Source organism: Vicugna pacos, chromosome 3 (assembly GCF_048564905.1).
Source record: "Vicugna pacos chromosome 3, VicPac4, whole genome shotgun sequence".
In the NCBI taxonomy this organism is placed as follows: domain Eukaryota; kingdom Metazoa; phylum Chordata; class Mammalia; order Artiodactyla; family Camelidae; genus Vicugna; species Vicugna pacos.
In genome coordinates, this window is record NC_132989.1 from 80,357,844 (window position 1) to 80,382,865 (window position 25,022).

The following is a 25,022-nucleotide window of genomic DNA, read 5'->3' on the forward strand; positions in this document are numbered from 1 at the left end:
CAGCCAGATGTGATGTGGCCTGGCTTAATCCCTCTGTGGAGATGCAAGGGAGAGTGGGAGTTAAGCCCTAGTTGCAAATGAGATCTGATATTGAATATTAAGGTTTTAAAAATGCTTTGAATGGACTTATTTGGGAGAATATTCAAGTGCATGGATACATCAGTTTAGGAGATACTGTTATCTTATTTTGCTAGATGCAGCTAGAATCATCAAGAAAACAAACACCAAATTTCAGAGCTTTCGGACAAAGTGCTTCCCAGTACGTCCACCTAGGCTTTTGCTACGTGTAGTGTGGTATATTTTGATCAACACATGCAGTTCTTCTCTGTGGATTTCCAGTTAGAGGTATCTATTCCCTATGAAAAGACCTCAGAGTTAGGGACCTACAACGAAGACAAGGGACCACAAGTCATTCCCAAATTTTGGCTTACTTTATCCTTTCACTTATATATTTATTCACTTTCGTTTCAAGAAAACTTTACTTATAACTAACGTACTATGTACAGTCCATTGTATGTATGCTGTAAACAATGAGATGTAGAGAGTTATTCTGGCCATCAAGTAACAACTGAAAATCACGGTAGGGCAGTGAGAAATTTCACTTTCAACTTAAACACCATTGCAAGAAATTCCATCGCAAGCGCAACCAAGTGACTGCTATAGAAAATGAGGCCTGGGAACTGAGAAAGACTAGCCGGAGTGGTTAGGCAAAGATCAGAGCTGAGTGGAGCCATGGAGGTTGGAAAGTAAAGAATTTCAACCAGGTTTCCACATTTCCTTCCCAACAGAAGGCAGAAGGAACTGTGCTCTTTTATCATTACTCCTGACTATCCCCTAAGGGAAGTCCAAGGAGCAGTAAAATGGCCAGAAGACTGAGACCCAGAGGGAGAAACAGGAGATTCAAGGACACGCAGATCGAGTATCATCACACCCCAAAATGTTAGAACTGAGTCTAGCTTGGAAAGACGAGCTAATAGCTAATACCTTTCAACTATTAGCACCTGCTACAGAGAAGGTCTTCCGTAATTACTAGCTGAACGAATGAATGAATGACCAAGACGATCCCCAGAAGAACTTCCCCAGTCCCAACTTTGACTGTCTCTTCCCAGGTGCCCTGGCAGCCTCCTGAAATGGACAAGGCAGAACTTGTCCCCCAAGGCTTTGTAAATGACAAGATTCTTGTTAAGTGCTGCTTTCCTGAAGAATGGGATTATGCAGTGATTTTCAAAAAATACATAACCATTCAGTTGTTTTTATTCTTTTGCTAGGATAAGCAGTTCGATGATGAACATCCTTGTACGTATTTTCCTGGGTAGGTGAATGAGAACGTTTCTAGGGTAGGTATCTAGATACATGCTCAGCTTTTCTAGATGTTGCCAAATTGCTTTCCAAAATGCTCGTACCAATTTACACCCCCGCAAGCAACAGAGCAGTTCCTATTTATCTACACCTTTGCCAGAACTTGGTATCATGAATTTTACTGAGATAACAAGGGTAAAATAACATCTCATCTTTGTTTCACTTTGCATTTCCCTGATTACTACTGAAGCTGAGTCTGTTCTCTGAAACTCCTATTAGAGCCACGTAAGGTCTTACCTACTCTCTAAATCTCTTGGCTTACTTTTCATACTTTTTGTCTCCCTGTTTTACCTTATGAACAGTTTCTTTCAGTTCATTTACTTTTTTTGAATGTGTCTACTTTTCTGTTTAATCAATCCTTTGGATATTTTAATTTCAATCATAATTTTCTTATTTAAAAATTCTATTTGTTTTGCAAAGTTACAAGATACTTTCAGTCTCTTTTTCCTAATATATATTAATCCCTTCTATTATTACTTTTTGCCAACTAAACATACACTTACTTTATGTATGGCAGATAATGATAATATCCAATGTCATTTGAAGTCTGATTCTTCCATTTTTAGTTTCAGATATCACCCATGCTCTCTTGATGGCTTGTATGTTTTGTGGGTTTTGATTGTTGCGCCAAATTCTCTGCTGTTTGATTGTGGACATTTTTTGAGACCTGATTTGAAGGTGGGTTCCTCCAGAGAATGTTATTTTTATTTCTGCCATGTGCCTGGAATCAGTTAAAACCTGAAACCATTTTAAAATAAAATTTTCAGCTTGAAGTCTTTTTGTCCTCATAGATAACATAAATTTCAAACTACAACCCCCTCCCCATGTAGGTTTGCTTGTGGTTATGAATTTTCAGGAGAGATTCTTCCCTGCTCCCCCCAGCACAAGGGTCAAGATAAGCAAGCTTCCTTGCTGTCGCCGTCTGTGGGGCTGGTTTATATCTAGTTCACCCACGTACTGACAGTGTTGCCCGCTGGGATCCTAGCTTTACACACGGGGTCTCCTGTCAGACCTCACCTTCGCTGGGCCTCGGGCTTGGTCTCCTGCCCACTTTACCTGGTCAGGACTTCAGGTTAGCCCTAGCAGAGCTCTACTGATGCCTCCGTGGAAAAGGCTAAATTCAGAGCACTCTTAATTTTCAGGATCCCTGCTTTCACTTTATTTGCCTCATATTTCTTTCTCTCTTACTAGCTCAGTGATGCATTTAAAAATAATTTTTAATTTTGATTTTTTTTTTACATTTTTAGTTGTTTTTAGTGGAGGGATTTTCAATTTGCCATAGAACAGGAGTTTTAGTATATTATTTATTGTCATTTTCTGTGTGTTTGTAGTATTTTGTATTTAAAAGAAGAGCAATTCTGAGAAAAACCCTTGGAAGGAAGTAGACCAAAAAAGTGTTAAGTAAGAATGGTGAGATTATTAGTGAATATTCCCTATCCCCATTTTTCTGTACTAGGCGACCCCCCAAAAATTACAGTTGGTAACCAAATGAAAGTCTTTAGGATCACAGATTAAATAGCAGTTCATTTCCATAAACTGAATTGCCAAGTAATTCTTTAAGTAAATTCAGAGAGCAAGTATACCCTCTCCCTGAAAAAGATCCAAGAAGTGGGTAACACTGAGTATTACTAAATGTAGCAAACCTACTATCCAACTTTAAAATACATAAAATGATCTTATCTAGAACTTGTTCTTAAAGAGCCAGATACATATTTTCCCCTTAAAAAACAATAAGTGATGTTTCCAGTAAAAATATCTTAGGAAAATTTAACTTTAATACTTGCTCATTAAATAGTATAATTCTTTAAAATTTCTTTTTGAATCTCTTAAATATATGAAAATGGCTTCAAAGTTTTTTTTTAAAGTAAATAATTCAACTTCATATCACATTGATTTTAGCATCTCAGTCTCTTGAATACTTGTGGACTGGCAAACCTGATGGTACCCAAACCTACTGATATGCCCAAAAAAACACCACCCAATGAGGAAGTATCTTAGGCACTATCTGACCTCTTCATTACCCCACACTCAGCAGTAGGAGGTTATCAAATTCTCAAACTGTTGCCCATACAGTAGGTGAAAATGGTATCTTATTGTGGTTCTTTTACCCCTTTTGACAGCAGCATAGTATTTTACTGCATGAAAGTAAAATAACTTGTTTTCATTTAAATTACTTCTCCATTGATGGTGTTTCAGAGTCCTTCCAATTTTTTGTTATTATAAATAATGCTGCAATCAACCTTCTTGGTACATACATCTTTACACAATTGTTCTTTTATGTCCTTAGGATAAATTAAATATTTTGCTACTTGTCTCCAGACTGCCTTACTTTGGGGTAGGCACAAGTTCTTGCTGTAGATAAAAGTTCTAAAAAAAAAAAAAAGGTTAAATTCCTAGATTAAATTTCTAAAACTAAAAATATTTATATTTAAAAATTTTATGTTGTATTACTTATAAATTAGTCTTCCTGCTTGCCTTTATCTACAGATGTACCTTGTTTTCAGGAAAAATGTAAATACAGTAGTCCAAACTTACAAAACAAATAAGTTAGGGAGTGACTATTTGCATTACAAAATTACTATTTGTTTAACAAAATAGTACCAATTTAAACTGAGAGCACTCTGAGAATATTTCAAATATGACCAAATTTGTAAAAATTCAATGTACACATAATAGATCAAGAATATATCCAGCACATAAAGTGAAGGTATATTTATTTGAACGTGATTTGATGAATCTGAGGAGGTTAGTTAAATCTGCTGCTGTTTTTTGAGAGGCAAATTGTGTGCAGTGTAAGAAATCCATGAAGGATTAGCAAAACTGTAATTATGTGATTTTTTTCTCTAAAACTTCTTTTTTTTTTTTTTTAAAGACTGTGCTTCAAAAGCAGAAAGAATATCCATTTTCCTTTCCATGCTTTTCAGGCTTTCCACTGCATGCCAGCCGCAGAGTGGCATATGGTATATAACATGCATAGTCAACCTCCCACCAGCATATTTGCAGAACCAACAGTACATATTGAACTAAACCACACCTCATGTAAAAGACTTTTAATCATCCTTTACTCTTTGGTGTAGGAGAATGGTAGTAGTGGAGGGGGAAGGGGAGGGAGAGCTGGTTGTTGGCTAGGTAGCGGAGGGGGATGGAGATATATCATTACCAAGGGGGGTGGTGGCCTTCTTATTCATTGGCTCTAATTCCCTTGCCAGACAAATGAAATGACAATGCTGTAGGGCTTAGAAAAATTGGGGCAACTTGGGGGCAGTAGGCGGCCGAGAAGGTATTAATGACAGCCTGTGTGGGCCTTTGAGTGGCAGATAAAACACACAGATACACACTCCGCACATTTAACCAGCTCCGGTCCTTCTAACAGAATTTCCCAATCTTTGGTCCCACTCATCTTTTTAAGCCTGATTCAGAAGGATGCATATACCATGTTAAACACTTTTGTTTTTGTAAGGGGACCCTAACATAGAAGTTTGAGGGGGGCTTTTGGCATTTTCCCAGCAAGTTCGGAAATCCCCGCCTGCACTCTGACCATAATTAGTAACTGGCCTTCAGAAGGTAGTCCCAGGAGGAAGGAGGCAGGCGTCAGCCAGGCCCTCTTGGCTCTTTCCTTTTTCCCTTCCTCACTTACGCCCCCTCCTCCTGTCAGGCAGTCTGGCTGTAGGCCATGCTCACCTAGTGCCCATTGGTCACCCTTGGAAGGCCACACAAGGTGCGGCGCCCAGGGGCCTATTAGGCACTTTCAGAGTTTATGGCCTCTGGACTAGAAAAGGACTGACCCATTTTATTTTATGAGGTCAGTGAGAAATGAAAGTAATTAGCAGGGAAAGGACTAGACTGGGTGTCAGAAGACCTGGGTTATCTTCCAGCTGGGCCCCTACTTAGCCATGTCACCTTGGGCAAGAAACTTAATCCCTGCAGACCGAAGTTTTTTCAGCTAACAAGTGAGGTTTTAATGAGCATTCTAGGGAGTAAAACTAAGTCAAGGGATCAATTTTGTGTGTACGTGGCTGTATATGAATGTGTGTAAAGTCTGAAAAGATAAACCCACAGAAAAGTGGATTAAAGCAACCACAGTGCGCTCAGAAGTGAAAGTGAGCAGCTGGAAAGGTGAAGCGGGGCGTCAAAGGGGAGAAAGCGCTTTCCCATTGGCACTGTAAAACAAAATACCCTGAGACTTAGAGGGTTAACCAAAAACCCATTTGTTAAAAACAATCTTTTAAAATGATTTTGTGGTTTATGAGTTCAGGACAGGCTTGGCTGCTTTGTAATCATACGGCATTTCTCATGAGGTTGCAGTCAGATACTGGCAGGGACTGCAACCATCTGAAGGTGTTAACACATCTGGGGACACCCAAGATGGCCTGTCCACATGGTTGGCAGTGGATGCTGGCTGTGACCAGAAGGTCTTTCCAGCAAGACTTTCTTAGGGGAGTTAGACTCTACGTGGAGGCAGGCTTCCCCAGAGCAAGCATCCCAAGAGAAGGCAGAAACGGCGTGGTCTTTTCAGATCCAGCTGAAGAAGTCACACAGCGACATTTCTACCATACGCAATTGGTCAAAGCACTCACCAAACCATCCTGCTTCAGAGGAAGGTGTAGGGGACTCTTCCTTTCAATGAGAGGATGTCAAAGAATGTCGGGGTCAAGTTTTATGAGTGCCACAGGCACCTGACAAAAAGGCTGATTTTTCTCAGCATCTTTGAAATAACTGTCTTGATAATTTATATAATTTAATCAGCTTTCTGAGAGAAGACGTGTCCTGAATAATCGGGTCTGCTGAGTGCTTATGAAGTGAATGTACTTAAAGAATCACTGCACTTTTCAAGTAAATTATACAGCTCCAAACAGATAACTTTAACCTCCATGGCTGTTTGATGTGAATAAAGTTAGCTATGTTAACTCCTCAGGGCGTGGAAAAGACAGAGGGGTGAAAAAGCAAATAACCAGACTATTATTTCTAGACTGATTTGGGTGCTTCAGAAACAGGCCTCTGCTCCTGGGAATTCAACAGCTCACTGTGAACATGGGACAATAATGCTATAGCACACGCGGGAAAGAGATGCAGCTTACCAGGAGTGAGGGAAAACACCCCAGAATCATCTCAGGTAAAGTGCATGCTACCTGGACTTGCGCTCTTCTGACGCTGGTGGCTGAGGGCAAACACACTTCATGCGCTCTTGCTTCGTCTCATTCTGATGATTATTCCTTCCCATCTTGCGCAGCTGCCATCAGACTGATTTTAGTTCCTGGGGATTAAACAGTTTCTGAAGGTTGTTATCACTCCCCTTCAGTGGAGCATATCTTCAAACACCTTCCTGGATGATTACCATGGCCCAGTGATTGGGCAATCACCAGAGTGATTTTAAACACACACACACACACAAACACACACACACACACACACACACTTCTCCAGGGTGTTCCTTTGTGTTTGTTTTGTTTTTGTGTTTTCAAAGCCCAGCGGTTCGTGAGAGACAGTAGAAGGACGAATTAAGAAGACATATGGTAGTGCTTAAATTATTCCCCGAAAGGGAAAGTGTCCAATATGAAATTATTCAGTCTTTCTACTATTCTGGGGTGGGGAGGGAGACATTTCAACCAAGAAAATCATAGTATATCCACAATACCCAGAGGAGCACTGAATTATATTATCAACTTCCAAATACAGTCAGCAATATTTCACCAGAAAAGCTGCTTTGCAAAAATTAAACCTCTAATGTTTACCCTGGGAAATACCTCCAGTCCTTCTCTGCCGTCTCTCCCAGCTCCCCCTGCACACACAGACACACACACACACACACACACACACACACACAGTATTTCTTTTTCTTCCCAGTAGTCTCTTTGTTTGGTTCACCTTTTATCATAACATGTACACACATAATTCTGTAGTGAGGTGCCCCAAATTTTGTCTCTTATTTTAAAAAATGTTCTAAGAACCTGCGGACTCATCTAAGCCATGGGAAATGGTAGCCAGAAGGAAATCAGTGAGATTAATTTCATGAGGTCTTTTTTCAACAAAATTGATAACCAGAGGAGGAAGGTGGGGTTGCTTTCAGCTTTGTGTTCTCTTACTTGCTTTATGCAACTTCAATCCCCATTTAACCCAGGCTTAGGCATGCTATACAAAGGTTATATGAACTGAGATAAACTTTGAGAAATATTTTCAAATTTTAATTTAAAAAATAGGTGATGCATTTATGGTTCAATATGAAAACACTGTAAAATTTGTGTGTTGGGAGGTCTATCTCCATTTACTCCAGTCCCTCCCCACCCTCCCCACTCCTTATAGGTAAGCACATTGTTAGTTTCTTGTGTGTCTTCCCAGTGTTTACGATAATACAAGCAAACACACACATAACCATATTTTCCTTGCTTTCCATTGTTTTTGAGAAGTTGTTCAAGAGAGAAAGAACCGGTCTTGTGTGTGCTAGTGGTAGGAATCCATGAGTCGAGCAAGCATGACAGGATATTAGAAGCTTGTGAGAATGGAAATGATTTCTCAGTTACTTAGATTCCAGAGTCACTTTCTTTGATGTTGGTTCTTTGAGTAAATCTATTCTTTGGGGCTCTTAATTCTTTAAACTTCCAAAATCTTTGTTGTCTGCACAATCAAAATTTTAGATAATTTATACAGCTCATCGCTTGTTTAACAACAAAAACATGTATATGGTACATCCTTAAGGAAAGGACAAAAAGTACAATATCAAGTACAGTGCAGGGTCCCGTCACCCAGAGGTCTGACCACGGACAACCAGTGGGGACGCTGGCCATTGTCTGCGGGAGAAACACTCATTCCAACCCAGAAGCTTTTCTTTGTCTTACGTGTACCCATGCATAGAGAAAACGAGGGTGGTAGAAATATCTTACTCTTCTGATACTTGGGAGTCTAGAGCAGAACAATTTTGCAGATTTTAGAAACAACCACAGGAATGTGTATGTAACCAGATAATTGACACTGGGCATTGTGTGGGACTGTGCCAGACCCCAAGAACAATTAAGTAATTTTAAACTCATATTTTGGAAATGAACAGATGACAATGACTTGTCTTTTGAACAAGTTGAAACACAATGATGTAATTTGTTGTCACTTTTTGGTGTGTAGTATTGTATTATATGCCAGCTGAATAAAAGATGAACTTAATTGTGAGTGACATATAGAATAAATGATTGCCTGGGTCACATTGTAACAATTGCTTTACATGGTTGATGGTTTTCTAAAGATGAGTTTGGGAGTTAAATGTTTAAAGAAATCCTTAAGATGATTCATTTATTTTGATTTTTTTATTTAATACATATGAACATTTTGAGATATTTTAACAGGACAAAAAGTGTGCAGTAAAACAAATCTCCCTCCCGCCCCATCCCCATTTGCCAGGTCTGTTCCTCAGACAGAACCAACATACCACTTTCTTATGTTTCCTACAGAAGGATTCTGCATATTGTAATATGTAAATCTCTCTTTTTAAAACACAAACAAGAGCATGCTCCAAACCTATTCTTTCCTTGGCTTTAGTCTGTATCAGCACACATACATCTATGCTGCAGAACATCCCACAGGAAGGAAGGACCTCAGGTTATTCAGCCAGGCCCCCGAGGTGATGGGACTGAGTCCTTCGTAGAGTAAACTGAAATCACCTTCTCAAGATCTCTTTTTGTAAATGTCTTTGTCACATACTGAGCGTTGTCCTTTCTCCCTTTTCGAATTCTGGAAACTCATTTGTTCTCCTCTCAGCGATCACCATCATGTGCTGCCTGATATCCAGGGCCTAAAATCGCTCTTTTATACATTTTGTTTTAGTTTTTAAGTTGTGTCAGGCAGGAGGATAAATCCAATCCCTGTTACTCCATCTTGGCCAGAAGCAGAAGTGTCATATTTTTTAAACACCGAAGTGTTTCCTAAACTTGGATGTATATAATCATCTGAGCAGCTCATTAAAAATGAAGATTCCTGGGCTCCCACCCAGAAATTCTGATCAGCAGGGCTGCTTCAGAATCTGTATTTTTAAACAGCAGCTCAAATAATGTTGACACAGCCCTGCCGTGGACCAGACTGGTTGTTTGGGAACCGCTGGCTTTAAGGATGATTGTATTTATTTGTCAGCTGTCCTCAAGTGATACCACCATATGGGCAGTTTGTTTTTCAGATGAACAAAATAGAAATAAATGGTGTGATGGATTTCTTGCCAGACTTTGAATTACTGAGTTGTTGGAAGCACACTGCCACCTCTGAGGATGTCTGAAGAGGCCAGAGTTCTGTTCCAAAGGGACAGCTCTATTCAGCAGGTGACACAACAGACCCAATGAACTTGAAGGCAGGTTGGGAGTTGAGGTGGAACAGGCACACTTACTTGTCTGCACAGAAAGGGCACAAATCCCAGCAGCTTCAGCTTAGTTAAACTCGTTTTGGAAAACATTTTTGGCTTGTGTGGTTTTATGCTTTTAGAGTTCCATTTTTAAGCACTGGGCCTGTCCAAACCCACTGAAGCTGAGCTAAAGCATCCAAGGAAGATGCTGAGTTTCACACCGATCTCTGCTGAGTCTGTAAAAATTTCTCAGATTTGTCCAAACTGCTTTGTTGGGAAACCAAAACAAAAATCACTAATCCCAGTGGGGTTTGTAGGATCCTGTGGTTTTTGTCCCAAACTATGGCAAAAGTAGTGGTCAGTCATGTGACTCACAAGCCTAAAGGTTTCATTATGAAACCTGAAAGAAACCCACAAGCTTCAGTCTTAAAATACACTCCCAAGAGACATACCAAAAAAAAAAAAAAAAAAAAAAAAAAAAGAAGAAGAAGAAAAAAGAAAAAAAGAAAAAGAAAATCTTTTTAGTGTTGGCCTGGAAACACAGACTAGGGAAACATGTCCAAACCAAATGTTGTCAGGGCTCACTACATTTATATCCAAAGCTGAATTTTATTCCACTGGGGTGACATTGTTTATTAACACTGTCTGTGGCAACTGGATTGCCTAGAAAAGTTTAGGAGAGCTGGAGGCCCTCTCCTGTTAGTGCTGTGAACAGAATCAACCTACTATTCAATAAACAAAATGAGTTCAAAGACATAAATGATGAGGTTTTATTGTGCCATATCTTCCTTCCCCTAGGATATGGACAAATTATGAAATTCATTATGTTTTCTATTCTTTGATATAAAATTTCACTTATTCAATGTCAGATCTCTTTACAACAATGATTAAAATTCTAGGATACACAAGAATTACCTGGAGAATTTGTGACATTGGTATATTCTTGCTATCTATCCCACTGGGATGTAAAAGACTATCCCAAAATGTGGAGGCTTAAAGCAACAAGCATTTTATTACATTCCATGATTTTGTGGGTCAGGAATTATGGCAAGGCTCAGCAGGATGATTCTTCTGCCCAATGTGATCATCTGGGGTCACCCACTGGTTTTTAGCTGGTGGCTAGTCCCACCTGGAGGGGCCAAGACAGCTTCACCCTCATGCCTGGCAATGGAGAAGATCACTATAAAGCTGGTTCAGCCAGACTCTTCTCCTCCACGTAGCTGAAGGGTCTCCCCACATAGTCCAAGGCTCCCAGAAATCAAGGAACTGGCCTTGAACTGGCATAAGCATCACTTCATTGTTCAGAGCAGCCATGGGCCAATTTCAAGGGGAAGAGAAACAGACCCCACCTCTTGATGGGAGAGATGTCAAAGAATTTGTGGCCATCTTTGATCCACTACAATGCAAGTGCTAGTTCTACTCCCAGAAATTCTGATTTAGTAGGTGTGTGGTGGGTCCAAGAGTCTGTAATTTAGAAAACATCCAATGAGATTCTGGCACAAAGGGTCCTCACAGCACACCTTGAAAAACACCATTATATAGGATGTGATAGAAAGCGCTTATAATGAATCTGTCCATCAATCAGTTAACAAACATTGACACACACATGATGTGTGCTCAGAATCATGTTAAGTGGAGAGTGGAAAAGGAATGTAATGAAGGGATCCCAGCCCTGAAGGTGCTCACCCTCCCTGAAGCCAGGGTACAAAGGTGTCTGAATGTCACGATCCCCCATGGGAGAGGGCCAAGTTGGGGGAAAGGGTTGGTACAAAGTGGGTGCATCACCAAGGGGACAGGGGCAAGTACCTGAAACTGAGCCACAGGGATCAGATCAAAAAGTGTGTTAGAATGAGTAGGTGGCCAGAACAAATTATCAGGGGAAGGGAGCTGTTTTTTGCAGTTTCCAGACAGAAATGGGGATGGGGCTGAGCAAGGAAACAGGGGGCATGATTATTTCCAAGCAAATTTTTCGAAGTGTGATCTTTTCCCCTAGGCTTTTGACAGGACAATTTCCCCTCATCTTTTATTACTCCCCAATCCTGGCTTTCCTTCTGGTCCTGTTTGCTGGTGTTGCTTCTATCCCAGCAAGCCAAGCAGCTCAGCTCCAGGATGGGACAGCCAGTCCTTCCAATAACAATGTGAACTTTCTGAGCAGACTTCTGACTCACCCTGCATATGGCTTCAGCAACCAAATTGTCTCTGGATCCTACCCCTAAAGCAGGCTCTGTGTGAGTGCATGTACATGAATGTGTGTGCGTGTGTGGAAGGGGTGGCTCCTGGGGGAGGCATAAAGTTGGGAGGCTCCAGGAGCTGAGTCAAGTTATGAAAAGATGTTATTGAGGGTCTCAGCACATTGCTGAAAATAAAACTGAGAATGATCATCTGTAATCTAGAGAGATACATGTGATGAGAGATAACAGAGGAATGAACTCAGTGGCTGTGGACAAGAAGAATGGGTTGGGAGGGGTGCTGGAACAGTAGGGTCTGAGAGGCCATCTGTAAACAAGGGTATGTGCAGAATGCCCCAGGGGGTGAAGCCTGGCTACACAAAGATGTCCTACTTGGCTGGACAGAAACACTCCATCCCATGGAAAACAATCTCTTCTTGTCCCAATTAGAGGCTGTTGTCAGTGCTGAATCTAAGTTCTGAGAGTCAGGACTGAAAGCCGGGACCAGAAACAGCCAGAGATGGAATCAGCAACCAGCCAGGGACCTGCACACAAAGGGAAGTTGAGGGCTAAACAGTGAGCCAGGAATCAGCCAGGCAAGAAGTTAGAGGGCAGGCCGAGAGCAGGCTGGACAGCCGGGGCCCCACAGCACAGAATGCTCCCTGGGTCAGGGGATGCTCTCAGACAGGCAGCATACGGAGACACAGATCTCCAGGAATAGAGTTAGGGAGATAGGCCGATCACATCCTTCTGTATGTAGTCTCACTCCCAGTAAGAGCCAGGGTAGGAAGCAATCTTGAATCAGTCCAGGGCTTCTGGGTCCATCCTCAGGACAGGATGGGAAGGGATAATCAGCCTCCATGCCAATCAGAGGAAGGTGCCCTCAGGCAAGCAGATGATGCCTCTATGAGCCCTAAGGGCCCCCTCCTCCAGGCAGACACAGGATTCAAACCCCACCACAGGTTTAACCAGCAGAGTGCAATCTGGACCAGCTCCTTCTGGCCCCTCAGCAGGGCCTTTGTGAAAGGCAGAAAGTACGTCACCACACAAGGTGACCCCGATGTGGAGGCAGGAATGGGCAATGATTTTTGTCCTGAGTGTTTGAATACACTGGCCAGGTCTTGGCTTTTTTTTTTTTTTTTTTTTTTTACCATAAGTCAGGAAACTTTTGGGTTTCTCTGTACCTCATCAGACACGGGAGTGGTAAATTAGTCATCACCAGAGGGATACGAAACAACACCGGCAAAATTGGGAAAACAGGGAGCAAGTGAGCAGGTCCAGGGGGCCTGGTGCCTAAGCACTGTCATGCCATCCAGCCTGTCCAGTAAGTAGCTGGCTTGAGCAGGGGACGTGCTGAGAAAAGCTACTGAAGGCACTGCTGCCAAAAATATTGTTCCAGTTGAATGGTAAGCCATGCTCCACGCCCTGGCAACTGGAGGACAAAAGTGTCTGCTGTGCTCCTTTTAAGATCATAATACCACCGCATTGTGGAGTTACTGCTAAAGACTGTAGGTCACTTGCATCAAAAAGCAACAGCGTAGACAAACAACAAGCTTCTGCACAGCACAGGGAACTAAGTCAATACCTTGTAGTAACCCATAATGAAAACGAATATATGTATGTATATGTATGCCTGAAACTTTATACTGTACACCGGAAATTGACACAACATTGTAAACTGACTATAATTCAATCTAAAAATTAAAAATTAAAAAAAAAAGCAACAGTGTTCTAAGCAACAGTGTTCTATATGCTGGACACTCTGGAGGAGACTGGTGCCCCTGACCAGTATGCTTTTCTTTTGCTAGTCAAATAAAGCCCTTAAAATACCTCTACTTCCTAGTTCGTCATCCATGCATTTCCTTATCTGATTTGAGCTTTCCCAATTGGTTCTGGTAAGAAGCTCTGGACCTGATTTCTCTATCAGTCGGTCTGACCAGTTAGTTCTTACTTAAGGCTAATTTTTGTTCAATATTTCTTCAACACTTGAGGTGTGCCAGGTAGCATGCTCAGGGAATGCAAAGATAATTATGACATGGTCTCTCCCCTCAAGGAGTTTGTAGCAGGGAAGGGGGGACAGACTAGTGGACAATGGCTGCCTACCCAGCACCCATTCCTTCCTTCTTCCTAGCAGAAGCCTAACACTACACTATTCTGAATCCCCTCCTTCACCTGTCCTACACACACATACACACACATACACACAGAGCCTGTTTTAGGGGTAGGGTACAGGGAGTGTGAAGACAGGAGCAGAAAGAGAGAAAGAGTCAGAGCTGTGTTTAAGGTGAAGGGAGAAGGGCCTGCACTGAAAAGTTCATGTTGTTACTGGGAGGACTGGCTGTCCTATTCTGGAGCTGAGCTGCAGGTGCTGCCAGGAGAGGAGCCACACAGGCCAATAACAGTGGAAAGAAAGTCAGTGTGTAGTCGTGGTTCATTCATGAACCACCAGAAGTGGTTCAGTGTTCTTAATATTATACTGTATGAATAGATACAATTTATTTATTCGTGTAGTCAGTGGGCATCAGGGTTGTTTCTAGCCTCTTGAAATTGTGTTTTTTGAGGGGAGGTGTTACTATACAGAACACTGTTAGAAACATCCCTAAGCAGGTCTCCTGGTACCCATGCGGATGCTCACATTTAAAAGATAACACCAAATTGTTTTTCCTGTGATGGTACCTACTGACATTTCCATCAACAGTGTGTAAGTGTTCCATTTGCTCCATATCCTCACTCATGCTTCATTTCATAATATTTTTTGGTTTAAAAAAATCTAATGATTTCCAATGTTAGTATGAAATAAAATTTTTCTGATTACTGCATAAATAAAAGATAAAGGAATGAAGCATATTATCATGAATTTTGGTCATTTGTGTTTCCTGAAACATGAAAGCTTGTTCAACCTTTTTGCCCATTTTCATTTTGAGATATCTGTATTTTTTCTAACTGATGTTTAGGGGTTATTTATATATTCTGAATAATAATCATTTGCCAGTTGTATTTGCTCCAAATATCTTCTTCCATTTTGTAATACACATTTTCACTTTTTAAATAGTGTCTCTTAACAAACAAATACTCCTCATTTTTATGTGGGCAGATTTGTCAATATTTTTTTCATGGTTAGTACTTGTTTGGTCTTTTTAGTATGTCCTTCTTTGCTCCCAAATCATAAAGATATATTCTTCTATTTTCTGCTAAAAATGTTAAAGTTTTGTTGTACACATTTAAGTTTAATTCACCTGAGATTCATTATGTATACAGTGCAAGAAAGGGACCCAATTTCACTTGTTTTCCATATGTATAACCAAGTGTCCCTGGACAATTTATTGAATTTTCCTCTCTTTCTCCAATCATTGCAATGCTACCTCTGTTGCATATTAAGTCTCCATATGTACAGGTCTGCTTTTGGGTTTTCTATTTTGTTCTATTGACAATTTGTTTAGTCCTGAACCAATATCAGTTTTTCTTGTTTACTGTAACTTTATGAAAAAGTATGCTATCTGGAAAGGCAAATTTTCCAACCTTCTTCTGTAAGACTGCTTAGCTATTCTTAGGCTGTGTTCATCAATATACATTTACAATCGATTTGTCAAGTTCTTTGAAGACCTCTGTTGGGATTTTTATTGGAATTGCACTGAATTTATAGATCAATTTGATGAAAATTGGCATCTTCATAATACTGAGTTTTCCTATCCTTTAAAACAATACATCTTCATTTATTTAGGTCTTTTAAAAATGTTTTTATTCACTCAAAATTCAACTGTTCTGTGCCAGACACTCCAAGGGGTAAAAATTCTTGCCCTAATGGAACATACATTCTGGCAGGGAGAAGACAATAGATTCAATAAATAAGTGAAAATAACAAATAAATAAAACAAATAAGTGAAAAACTAATAAGTGAAAGATCAGAAGGAAGCAAGGAAAACAGCCGCATGCCTATCTGGGGGAAGGCAGAGGGACAGCAAGTCTAGGCAGTTTCATGCAGGAGTCTGGGGTGGCTGGGGTGAAGACAACAAAGGCAAGGGTTGTAGGAGATGAGGTCAGAAAGGAGACAGGGACTCATTCACATGCATCAGAGTGATGCTGGGCTGATGACCAGAGGAGGGACGTGATCTGACTATGCATGACAAGACTGCCCTGGCTGCTATGAAACAGTAAGGAAGCAAGCAGGGAGGAAGCAGGGAGGCCACATATGAGTCTGCTACAATAATTCAGATAAGCTGTGATGATGGCTTGGACCAGAGTCATGGCAAGGGGCTGGTGAGAAGTAGCACCAAGAGGATTTGCTGATGAACTAGATGTAAGGTGGGAGAAGATCCAAGGATGAGTGAATCCTAGAGATATGCCTAAGCAACAGGAAAGACACTTACCATTTACCAAGACGGGGAAGAACAGGTTGGAGAGAGACTGTCAGGAGATCAACACTGGACATAATAAGTTTGAGATTTCTACTAGAGAGCTCAGAGGAGGTGCTTTGTGGCCTGCTAGATACAGAAGACTGGAGTTCAGAAGGGAGACTCCAACTGAAGTTATATATTTGGAAGTCACTGGACTTATCAGTCAGGATCCCAACAGAAAATATTGGCATATGCAAATAAGGAATATTTAAGGGGGGTTTATTTACAGAGGGACTATTTTTAGAGGTGGGCATTTAGGGAAGCCCTAGGAATCATGGAAAACTCTGGGTGTTCCAAATACCAAAAGAAAAGGAATCCAGGGGCTATAGAAACTGGGAAACAATTGGGTAGGGAAGGGGGTCTTGAGAGGAGACATCTTTAGTTAAGAGTCCTTACCCAGAAGGAGCAGAGAGAATAAATACTCCAACATTACTTTTCTCTCTCCCCTTAATATTCTGCCATTACACACCATTGTTTACAAGCAAACAGAAGCCAGAAGGCATGGAGGCCTGTTGATAAAGCATATACAAGCCAATCTCCTAAGACAAAGAAGAAGATGGAGAAAGACGGAGAATAGCTCTAGAGGGAAGGAAAAGATACTTGAAGCAAGCAGATAAGATGGTATTTAAAGTGATGAGACTGAACAAGATGACTAGGGAATGCAGGTAGACAGAATAGAGGAGAGATCCAAGGACTGGGCTCTGAAATATTCCAATTCTCAGAAGCCGGATAGATAAGAAAGAGTCAGCAAAGGGGACTAAGAAGCAGTGACCAAAAAAAAAAAAAAAAATTCTAGGAGAGTATGGGGTCTTAGAAGTCAAGTGGAAGTTATTTTAAGGAGAAAGTATCACATGCTGCTGTTAGGTCCAATAAGTTGAGGGCTGAGAACTGACCACTGGATATAGCCAAGCAGAGGCCACTGGTGGCCTTGACAAGAGCAGTAGTAATGGGAGAGGGACCTCACTGAAGTGGGTCTAAGTGAAACTCAAAGGACTGAGAATAGACGACACTCTCAGGGAATTTTGCTATAAATTATAAATTATACATAAAGGGGTTAAGGGAAATGGGTGGTTGCTGGAAGGGAAAGTGGGTAGGTTTTTGTTTTTAAGATGAGAGGAAATAATAGCATATCTGTATACTAATAGGAAGGACTCCAGTATAAAGTGGAAACAATGGATAATGCAGGAGAGAAGCAAATTGCTAGAGCAATGCCCTGGAATAGATAAGAAGGAATGGGGCCTGGTGCATAAAGAGAGGGCTTGGGTTTAGTCAAAGCTTGGGGAGTTCATCTATAGGAACAGGAAGGACTATAAGCGTGTGGGTGCAGATGTTAGTGGGGGAGCAGATGTGGTGGGTGGTTCATGAGAGGTTATAGTTTTCCTTTGATTGCTTCATTTTTCTCAGTGCATAGAAATTAAGGTCATCAGCTGATACAATCTGGGAGAAGCTGGCATTTTGCAAAGAGAAAAAATATCAAGTAGTCAACAAACTTAGTATTCATCAAAATTTTTGCTTACAAAAGTAATTTTGAAAAATGATGTCTTCTTGTATATTTCAAGGTGACATCTAGAATTTTTTATCATAAATTTAAATCATTGCAAAGGATATAAATTCACTTATATAACTAGTTGGGAAGAGGAGTTTTGTTAAAACAAGTTATGGAATTTTTGAAACGTCTGAGTTATTTATCAAAATCTCAAAGAATTATTTTTATGAATAATTTGTATCTATTATCAAAAATTATTTTTAATGATCTGTCAGCTGACAACTCAATTAGCTCTTGTTCAGTTTAATTAAAAGTGAAGAATTGGAAAATAACTGAGCTATAATAATCAATATTACCCAATAATGAGTTATTCATTTTCTCAACACATACAACAATATTTCAAATGATTACTTCATCTGATTTCTACCCACTAGGGCCATGCACCATAGCAAGTTTCATATTAGATGAGATGCATGATTAAAAATTTTTTTCATACAAAGGAAAAGGGCAAATGTGAAAGGGGACCCCGCCCCAGACATTCTTAGGCAAATTAGTTTGAGGAAAGAATATACATACAAAGTGACTCCCCTATCCACATGTTTCTTCAGACATCTTCATATGTCTACTTTTTTTAAAGTGTAGTAAAATACACATAATATAAAATTCACTATTTTAACCATTTTGTAGTGTAAAATCAGTAGCATTAAGAACATTTACACTGTTGTGCAACCATCAACTACTATCCGTCTCTAGTACTTTTTTACTTTCCCAAACTGAAATTCTGTACCTGTCAAACAACAATTTCCCATTCCTCCCACACTCTGTTAGGTTCATCAATTTCCAAATTCTTCATAAAAGAAAATCTTTTGAAATGTTTTCCAACTGTTTGTTGCTAGAGTGCACAAATAAAATGGGTTTTAATATATTGATCATATTATCAAATCAGCCTGAAAAAAACTCTCTTATCCCAATACTTTGCTTTGGGCTCTCTTGCTAGTGGTCATATCCTCCATAAACATTATCAGTCATGCTTCCTGTTTTTCAATCTTTATGCTTTTGTTTCTTTTTCATGTCTTGCTGTGTTGGCTAGTAACTCCAATATAATATTAAATATAGTAGTGGTGATAATGTCTACATTAGCTTATGACTAATTTTAAATGGAATTCTTTTAACATTTTATCATTAAAAAGATGTTTACTCCAGGCTTTTGTTAGGTATTCTTTGTGGATTATATTTATGTGTTTTTTATATTAAATGACTTGTCTATTTCTTGAATAATCTCAACTTGGTCATGATGTAATATATTTTTATGTGACTGGAGTCTTTAATATTCACAGTCTAAGGAGACAGGGTTTATTATGACCATTTTACAGACAAGAAACTGAGACTTGGAGAAGAACATAATACACATAAGATTTATACCCAGCAGGTGGCAGAACAGGGATTCAAACTCAGGTCTGTTTGATTCTAAACTTATACTCTTTCCATCAGCTATTCTCCTTGAGGGCAGAGACCAGGTATTTTTACTGTGTCTCAAATGCTCTGGGCAGTGCTGAGTTCATGGTACCCATCTAAGAAATTTGTTGAATGAATAATGAATAGATGCTTCAGGACTCTATAAATTCTTCACAGATTCCTTAGCTGGAAAAAAAAATTTAATAACACTTTCCTCATCTTAGGTATTGGTCACAAAATGATGTTAAATGCAGACAGAAGAAAGATCTATAGAAGTGAATCTAAAAGATAATCTCAGTAGTTCTTTATTAATACAGTTCTTTAAATTCTTCATCACATTGCAATGAATTTAAAAGGAGCCAATAGGAGACAAAAGTAATGAAATCAAGAGAAAGTCTCTTAAAATGTAGAGTCTCTCTTGGTTAATGTTTTTAACTAGTATGTTCATACTGAGGACCAAAGAAATCAAAACCATCAATGGTCAAGTCTTCATTGAAACTTCATTTCTTCAGCCCAAAAAAGTGGTATTTCTTGGGCAGACATGTTCTAGAGAGACTGGGAATAAGCTTCTCAACTTAGAAAAAGAAGAGCATGCAAAGGCATATCTGAGCATGGTGTTAGGCAGTGAAACCAGGTCACAAAGACTCTGAGTGGGGGAATCCCCCTCCATCCTGCAAGACCCTAGGACCAGCCTCTGGGGCATAAACAAGGGCAAGAGACTCCCTACATAACACATTTGCCAAAATAGGATGAAGGAGTCAATAGTTGTAGCCAAAATAATATTTCACAGCTTGTCGAAAAACAGGCAGGAAAAACTACACTGTCACCTCTTCTGGGAAAAGCAAAAATAAAGTTGTATTTCAACCCTAATTTTCCACCTTGTGGGCAAAAATAAAAGGAAAATTACTTCTGGGCAATACTGCACATATTATAGAATAATAAGCTGTTTTAGGCAGTTGAGCAAGAAGCAGAGCAACCAATGTTCTTCTCTCTAGAAAAGAATAATGCAGTGAGTTTCTTAAAGTAAACCTTAAAAAGAAATGCTGTCTCCAAAAGGAGATACAATGAATACACCATGAAGGGCCATCTAAGAGTGCCACACACCTCTACTGAAGAGACAGCGTGACACTTGGGAATAAAATGGAGCGTAGCATTTGGGAGGATGGTCTGAGTCACATACAGCTCTACTGCTGACTTATGGACTGGTCAACTTGAACTTATTTCACGTCAGTTCTCTTCTTTCCTTCCTTCCTTCCTTTCTTGATTTCTTCCTTCCTTCTGCCACTCTCTCCTTCTTATGTGTTTAAATGTTGATGTGCTGAAAAAATCCAACAAATTTTTCTGTAAAGCTGTTATTAAGATAGTCCCAAACACTGTCAGCTTTCAAGATTGGCTTCTTTTTTTTTAAAATTTTCTTTGTTAATATAATCTAGAATGATAGTCATGACATGGAAACAGCCTAAATGCCCATCAACAGATGACTGGATAAAGAAGATGTGGTACATTTATACAATGGAATACTATTCAGCCATAAAAACTGACAACATAACACCATTTGCAGCAACATGGATGTTCCTGGAGAATGTCATTCTAAGTAAAGTAAGCCAGAAAGAGAAAGAAAAATACCATATGAGATCGCTCATATGTGGAATCTAAAAAAAAAACCAAAACATAAATAGAATGATAGTCAAATAACTTTTCAAATGTAAATTTAAAATTTTTGATTTATGATGTTGTATTATTTTCTGGTGTATAGTATAGTGACTCAGATATATATATCTGAAAAAAAAAGATATATATATATATATATATATCTTTTTCATTCAGATTAATGGAAGTCACTGAATATAGGTCCCTGTGCCTTGTTGTTTACCTATTCTGTGCATAGTAGTTTGCATCAGCCAATCCCAAACTCCCAGTTTACCTCTCCTTCCTCTCTTCCTCCCCTGGTAACCATAGTTTGTTTTCTATGTCTATGAGTCTCTTTCTGTACTGTAAATAAGTTTGTTTGTGTCATTTTTTTTTTAGATTACACATATTAGTGGTATCATTGACTGTCTTTCTCTGACTGCTTACTTCACTTAGTATGATAATCTCTACGTCCATCCATGTTGCTGCAAATGACATCATTTCATTCCTTTTTATGACTGAGTAGTGTTCCATTGTACATATATATCACATTTTCTTTATCTATTCATCTGTTGATGAACATTTAGGTTGCTTTCATGTCTTGGCTATTGTAAAAAGAGCTGCTCTGAACATTGGGGTGCAGGTCTCAAGACTGGCTTCTAATTGCACAGATGTGGCCTTCTCCGTGTCTCTGTGTTGACAGAATTCTAAGATAGTCACCAAGATTTCTGCCCCTAGTGTATGTGTCCTATATAATCCCTTCCTACTGAGTGTGAGAGAAACCTGTAAAAATAATGGGATATCATTCCCATAATCTTGTTGTATGGTAGAGGGATTTACAGATGTAATTAAGATGCCTAATTAGTTGACTTTGAGTTTATCGAAAGAGTGGGCCTGACCTAACCAGAAGAGCCCTTAAAAGAGATCAGAGGGATTCTAAGTGACATAGATTTTTCCTGCTGGCCTTGAAGAAGTGAACAACCATGTTGTGAATTGTTTACAGAGGAGGCCGTGTGGCAAGGACCTGATGGTTATCTCTAGGAACTGAGAGTGGTCCCTGACCAACAGCCAGCAAGAAGCTGGGGACTTCACTCCAACAAATCCAAGGAACTTAATTCTACCACCAACTAGTGAGATTGGAAGAGGAACCTAAGTCTCAGATGGGATTGAGTGCTTGTTGACACCTTGATTTCAGCCTGATGAGATCCTGAGTAGAACATCTAGCTAACCCAAACCCAGACTTCTGATCCTTGGAAACTATGAGATAATGAATACATATTGTTTTAAGCCACTAAGTTTGTGCAGCAATAGAAAACTTATAACTCTATCCTTGAGGCTTAAAGTTTAATGACAGAATCCCTAATCTGAGGTTTTCAGGTGTGGTGAGGGTTTATTTAACGTGGGAAAAGAAGTTAATGAGCTCCTTCATTGGCTAGAAAAAGTTGTCTCTATTGTTTTAGTTGAGGGCATGTTATAGTCATTCCTGCTGTTCACCAAGTGTTTCCAGCTCTCCCTCCTCCAGACCCATGACAGCCCTGTACTATCTATCTCCTTGGTGCAATCCTTGTTAGATGGACCATATACATCATGCTTGTCAATGTGTATCACTTCTGGGCCAGGGCACTTGGCCAATGCAGAACTCCCCAGAGCTCCCTTTCCCTCTGTTCTAGTCACAACAATGCTTCCAACAGCCTGGGTGGGTCCTAGAGTGAGGTTCCAAGGGCAGAGCCTATCTTGCTGACCCATGATTTAATTGGTAGAGTGAAAAATAAATCTTATTTGAAGACACTGCAACTTTACAGCTGCTTGTTACTGCAACACAACTTAGTCCATGCTCTCACATGGGGAATTACTGAACTACACAGCCAAAAGGAACAGCCAGAGACTCAGACATGAGAAGATAAGAAGACAGGAGGACACACAAATTCTTACATGTTTTCACTTGCCTACATTATTTCCAGTCCTTGTTGCAAACAAGGAAAACAAAAAATAAAACAAAAACTGCCCTAAGTAAGTGTAAGTAGAAAAGAAAAACATGAGAATATCAACCACCTCTCATCTATGTTGAAAACGATGAGGAGCACAGGATCCACTGAAGTCTGAGAAGGCAGACCCAGTGAAGCGGCTGCCTCTTTACTTTGTGGAGGGGAAAGTGAGGGAAGCTCTTCTTGGACAACTCTTCTTAGACAAATGCCATCATCAGTCTTTGGGGTTTCCATCTTCCCTTAATTTTGAGAGCCTAAAGGGCAGAGTCTCCATACCTTGCTCAGCAAGACCATCAAAAGATAATTTAAAAGGAGTGTATGTACCCAGCAGAAAGAAACAATATAAACAAAAGGTCTGATTTTAAAAAGTGCTACAATAGGAAAAAAAAAAAGAGATGGGCAGTACAACTCTGTTTTTAAAAGGGAGAGAGAGAGATATAGCATCATGTTAGCAGAGAGATGTGTGTTAAATGATCGGGTTTGATCAGTTTTAAGGTCCTTTTGAAAACCATTCAGATGGTTTCTGTAGCAAACACTAAACTTAGATCTTAAAGATAGAGGTTCTGGTGAGATGTTCTTTGGGAAATTAACAGAAATTCCATTCTAGCAGATTTGGATTTTGAAGATAAAAATACCACTGGCTCTGTGAAGAGTGGGATACTTAAAGCAGGCATGTATAAATTAAGCTCATCCTGTGCATATCTTTTCAAAGTGTTATTCTGTTCAGACCACATCAGTAATGTATAGCCAAGGAAACGGACTGAGTAATGAAAGAGATCTCTTGACTCCAGCACCCAGAGACTCTTGACCAATTATTAGAGAAGTAACTAGATAATACTTCTCAGAGTTAAATTTGATCAAAAAGATACATCACCAAGAACTGGAGCTAGACACTACTACCTGTGGAACAGTTTTCAATTTAAATATATTAGCTATGTCTACATAGTAAGAGGAAATGGAACACTGAGGTAATGATTGGGTAATTTGGGCTATAAGTTTATATTTACAATGAAAACATACAGCAATTGTGACAAAATAGGTTGTTAAATTGAATCACCTAAGATAATTGCTTCAATTCCCTTATCCCACCTTTATTTTTTTTTTAATAGATGTGTAGTCATAGCCTTTAGGAGAGATAAAGATATTGTGGGTACCTGGTGTTGGACTTACGTGCCAAGGGACACACTCCAACTGATAGTTCAAAAGTTATTCTAGGTGCAAAATCGTTGTCTGCTAGTCATATGCTCTTCTCACTCCAGTGCTAGGTGATGTTACCAGCATATGGCTCCCTAGGCAAGCTGTTTGCTATACTTGTTAGGTTCTATCTATATTTCCTTGGACCCGTGCAATGACGTCATCTGGATGATGAGAACAAAACACAGCATTCTCTTGGAAGGAACGTCTTTCCGCTCTCACAACACAGAGATATATTTAATGTACAATTAAATGTAAATAAATGCATCAGATTTAGCAAACCAAAGATATACTAAATCAGGCCATTGCTGGCCTTCCATGCTTCACCTGAAATTGTAAAAAGGCGGCACAAGAGGTAGTTTGGGTCTTTAGAAAGAATCCCTTCCTTTCTAGAGCCAGTTATCCCCCTTGGTTTCTCAGCTTTTCTTCTAAATAGCAATGTTGATGCTTTATTAGTTAATCAATAAGACATGATACAGAGTATGGTTATCATAAAATAATCATACCCTGGAGCATTTTGAGGCATGAGCCACTTGCCTCTAATCAGATTGGGTTGAGATTACCTCTGGATAACCACACTCTGGGGAACTGTCTCATTTCTATTAAGAGTACATTTTATAATAGGGAAAATGTACATTCCTGTAAGGGGAAAACGAAGTTGGCAGCTTATACCTAGCAATCATTTCAGTTGAGCCAAGAAACACTCCTCGTTTTTGAACAAAGTCAAACTATGCTTCGTCTATTCAAGCAACGTCAGAGAAAAGAGGCAGCTCACATGCCGTGTGGGTAATGCGATACAATAGAGACTGTATTTTACTTTGGCATTGCAAGCTCCAAATTATACGCAAACATTCAAAAAGGGCATCTGAAACTTGGCATGCATGTTTATAAATGGCACATTCTGAATCTGGAGTGGGTTTAGGTGTCTAGGTTACAATAACAGATGATCTCCAATGTAAAAATGGAACAAAGCCTTTCTTTAACTTCCTACAGAGAAAGATGTTCATTTCTGCTTCAATTATAATACCAGGCACACTG

General features: G+C 39.7%; 1 long non-coding RNA gene across 8 annotated transcripts in view; it reads right to left on the reverse strand.

Annotated features, from left to right (window-relative positions):
- The window catches only part of LOC116278408 (uncharacterized), a 127,744-nt gene that overhangs the window by 61,225 nt on the left and 41,497 nt on the right, over window positions 1–25,022 (reverse strand). For 6 of the 8 annotated variants that reach the window (XR_012071446.1, XR_012071445.1, XR_012071441.1 and 3 more), the window contains 3 exons: window positions 6,438–6,613; window positions 3,615–3,726; window positions 1,863–2,097 (listed from right to left, as the gene is read on the reverse strand). This is a non-coding gene — a long non-coding RNA (uncharacterized lncRNA). The remainder of the gene's footprint in view (window positions 1–1,862; window positions 2,098–3,614; window positions 3,727–6,437; window positions 6,614–25,022) is intronic. The other 2 variants (XR_012071444.1, XR_012071448.1) reach the window with 2 other exon arrangements.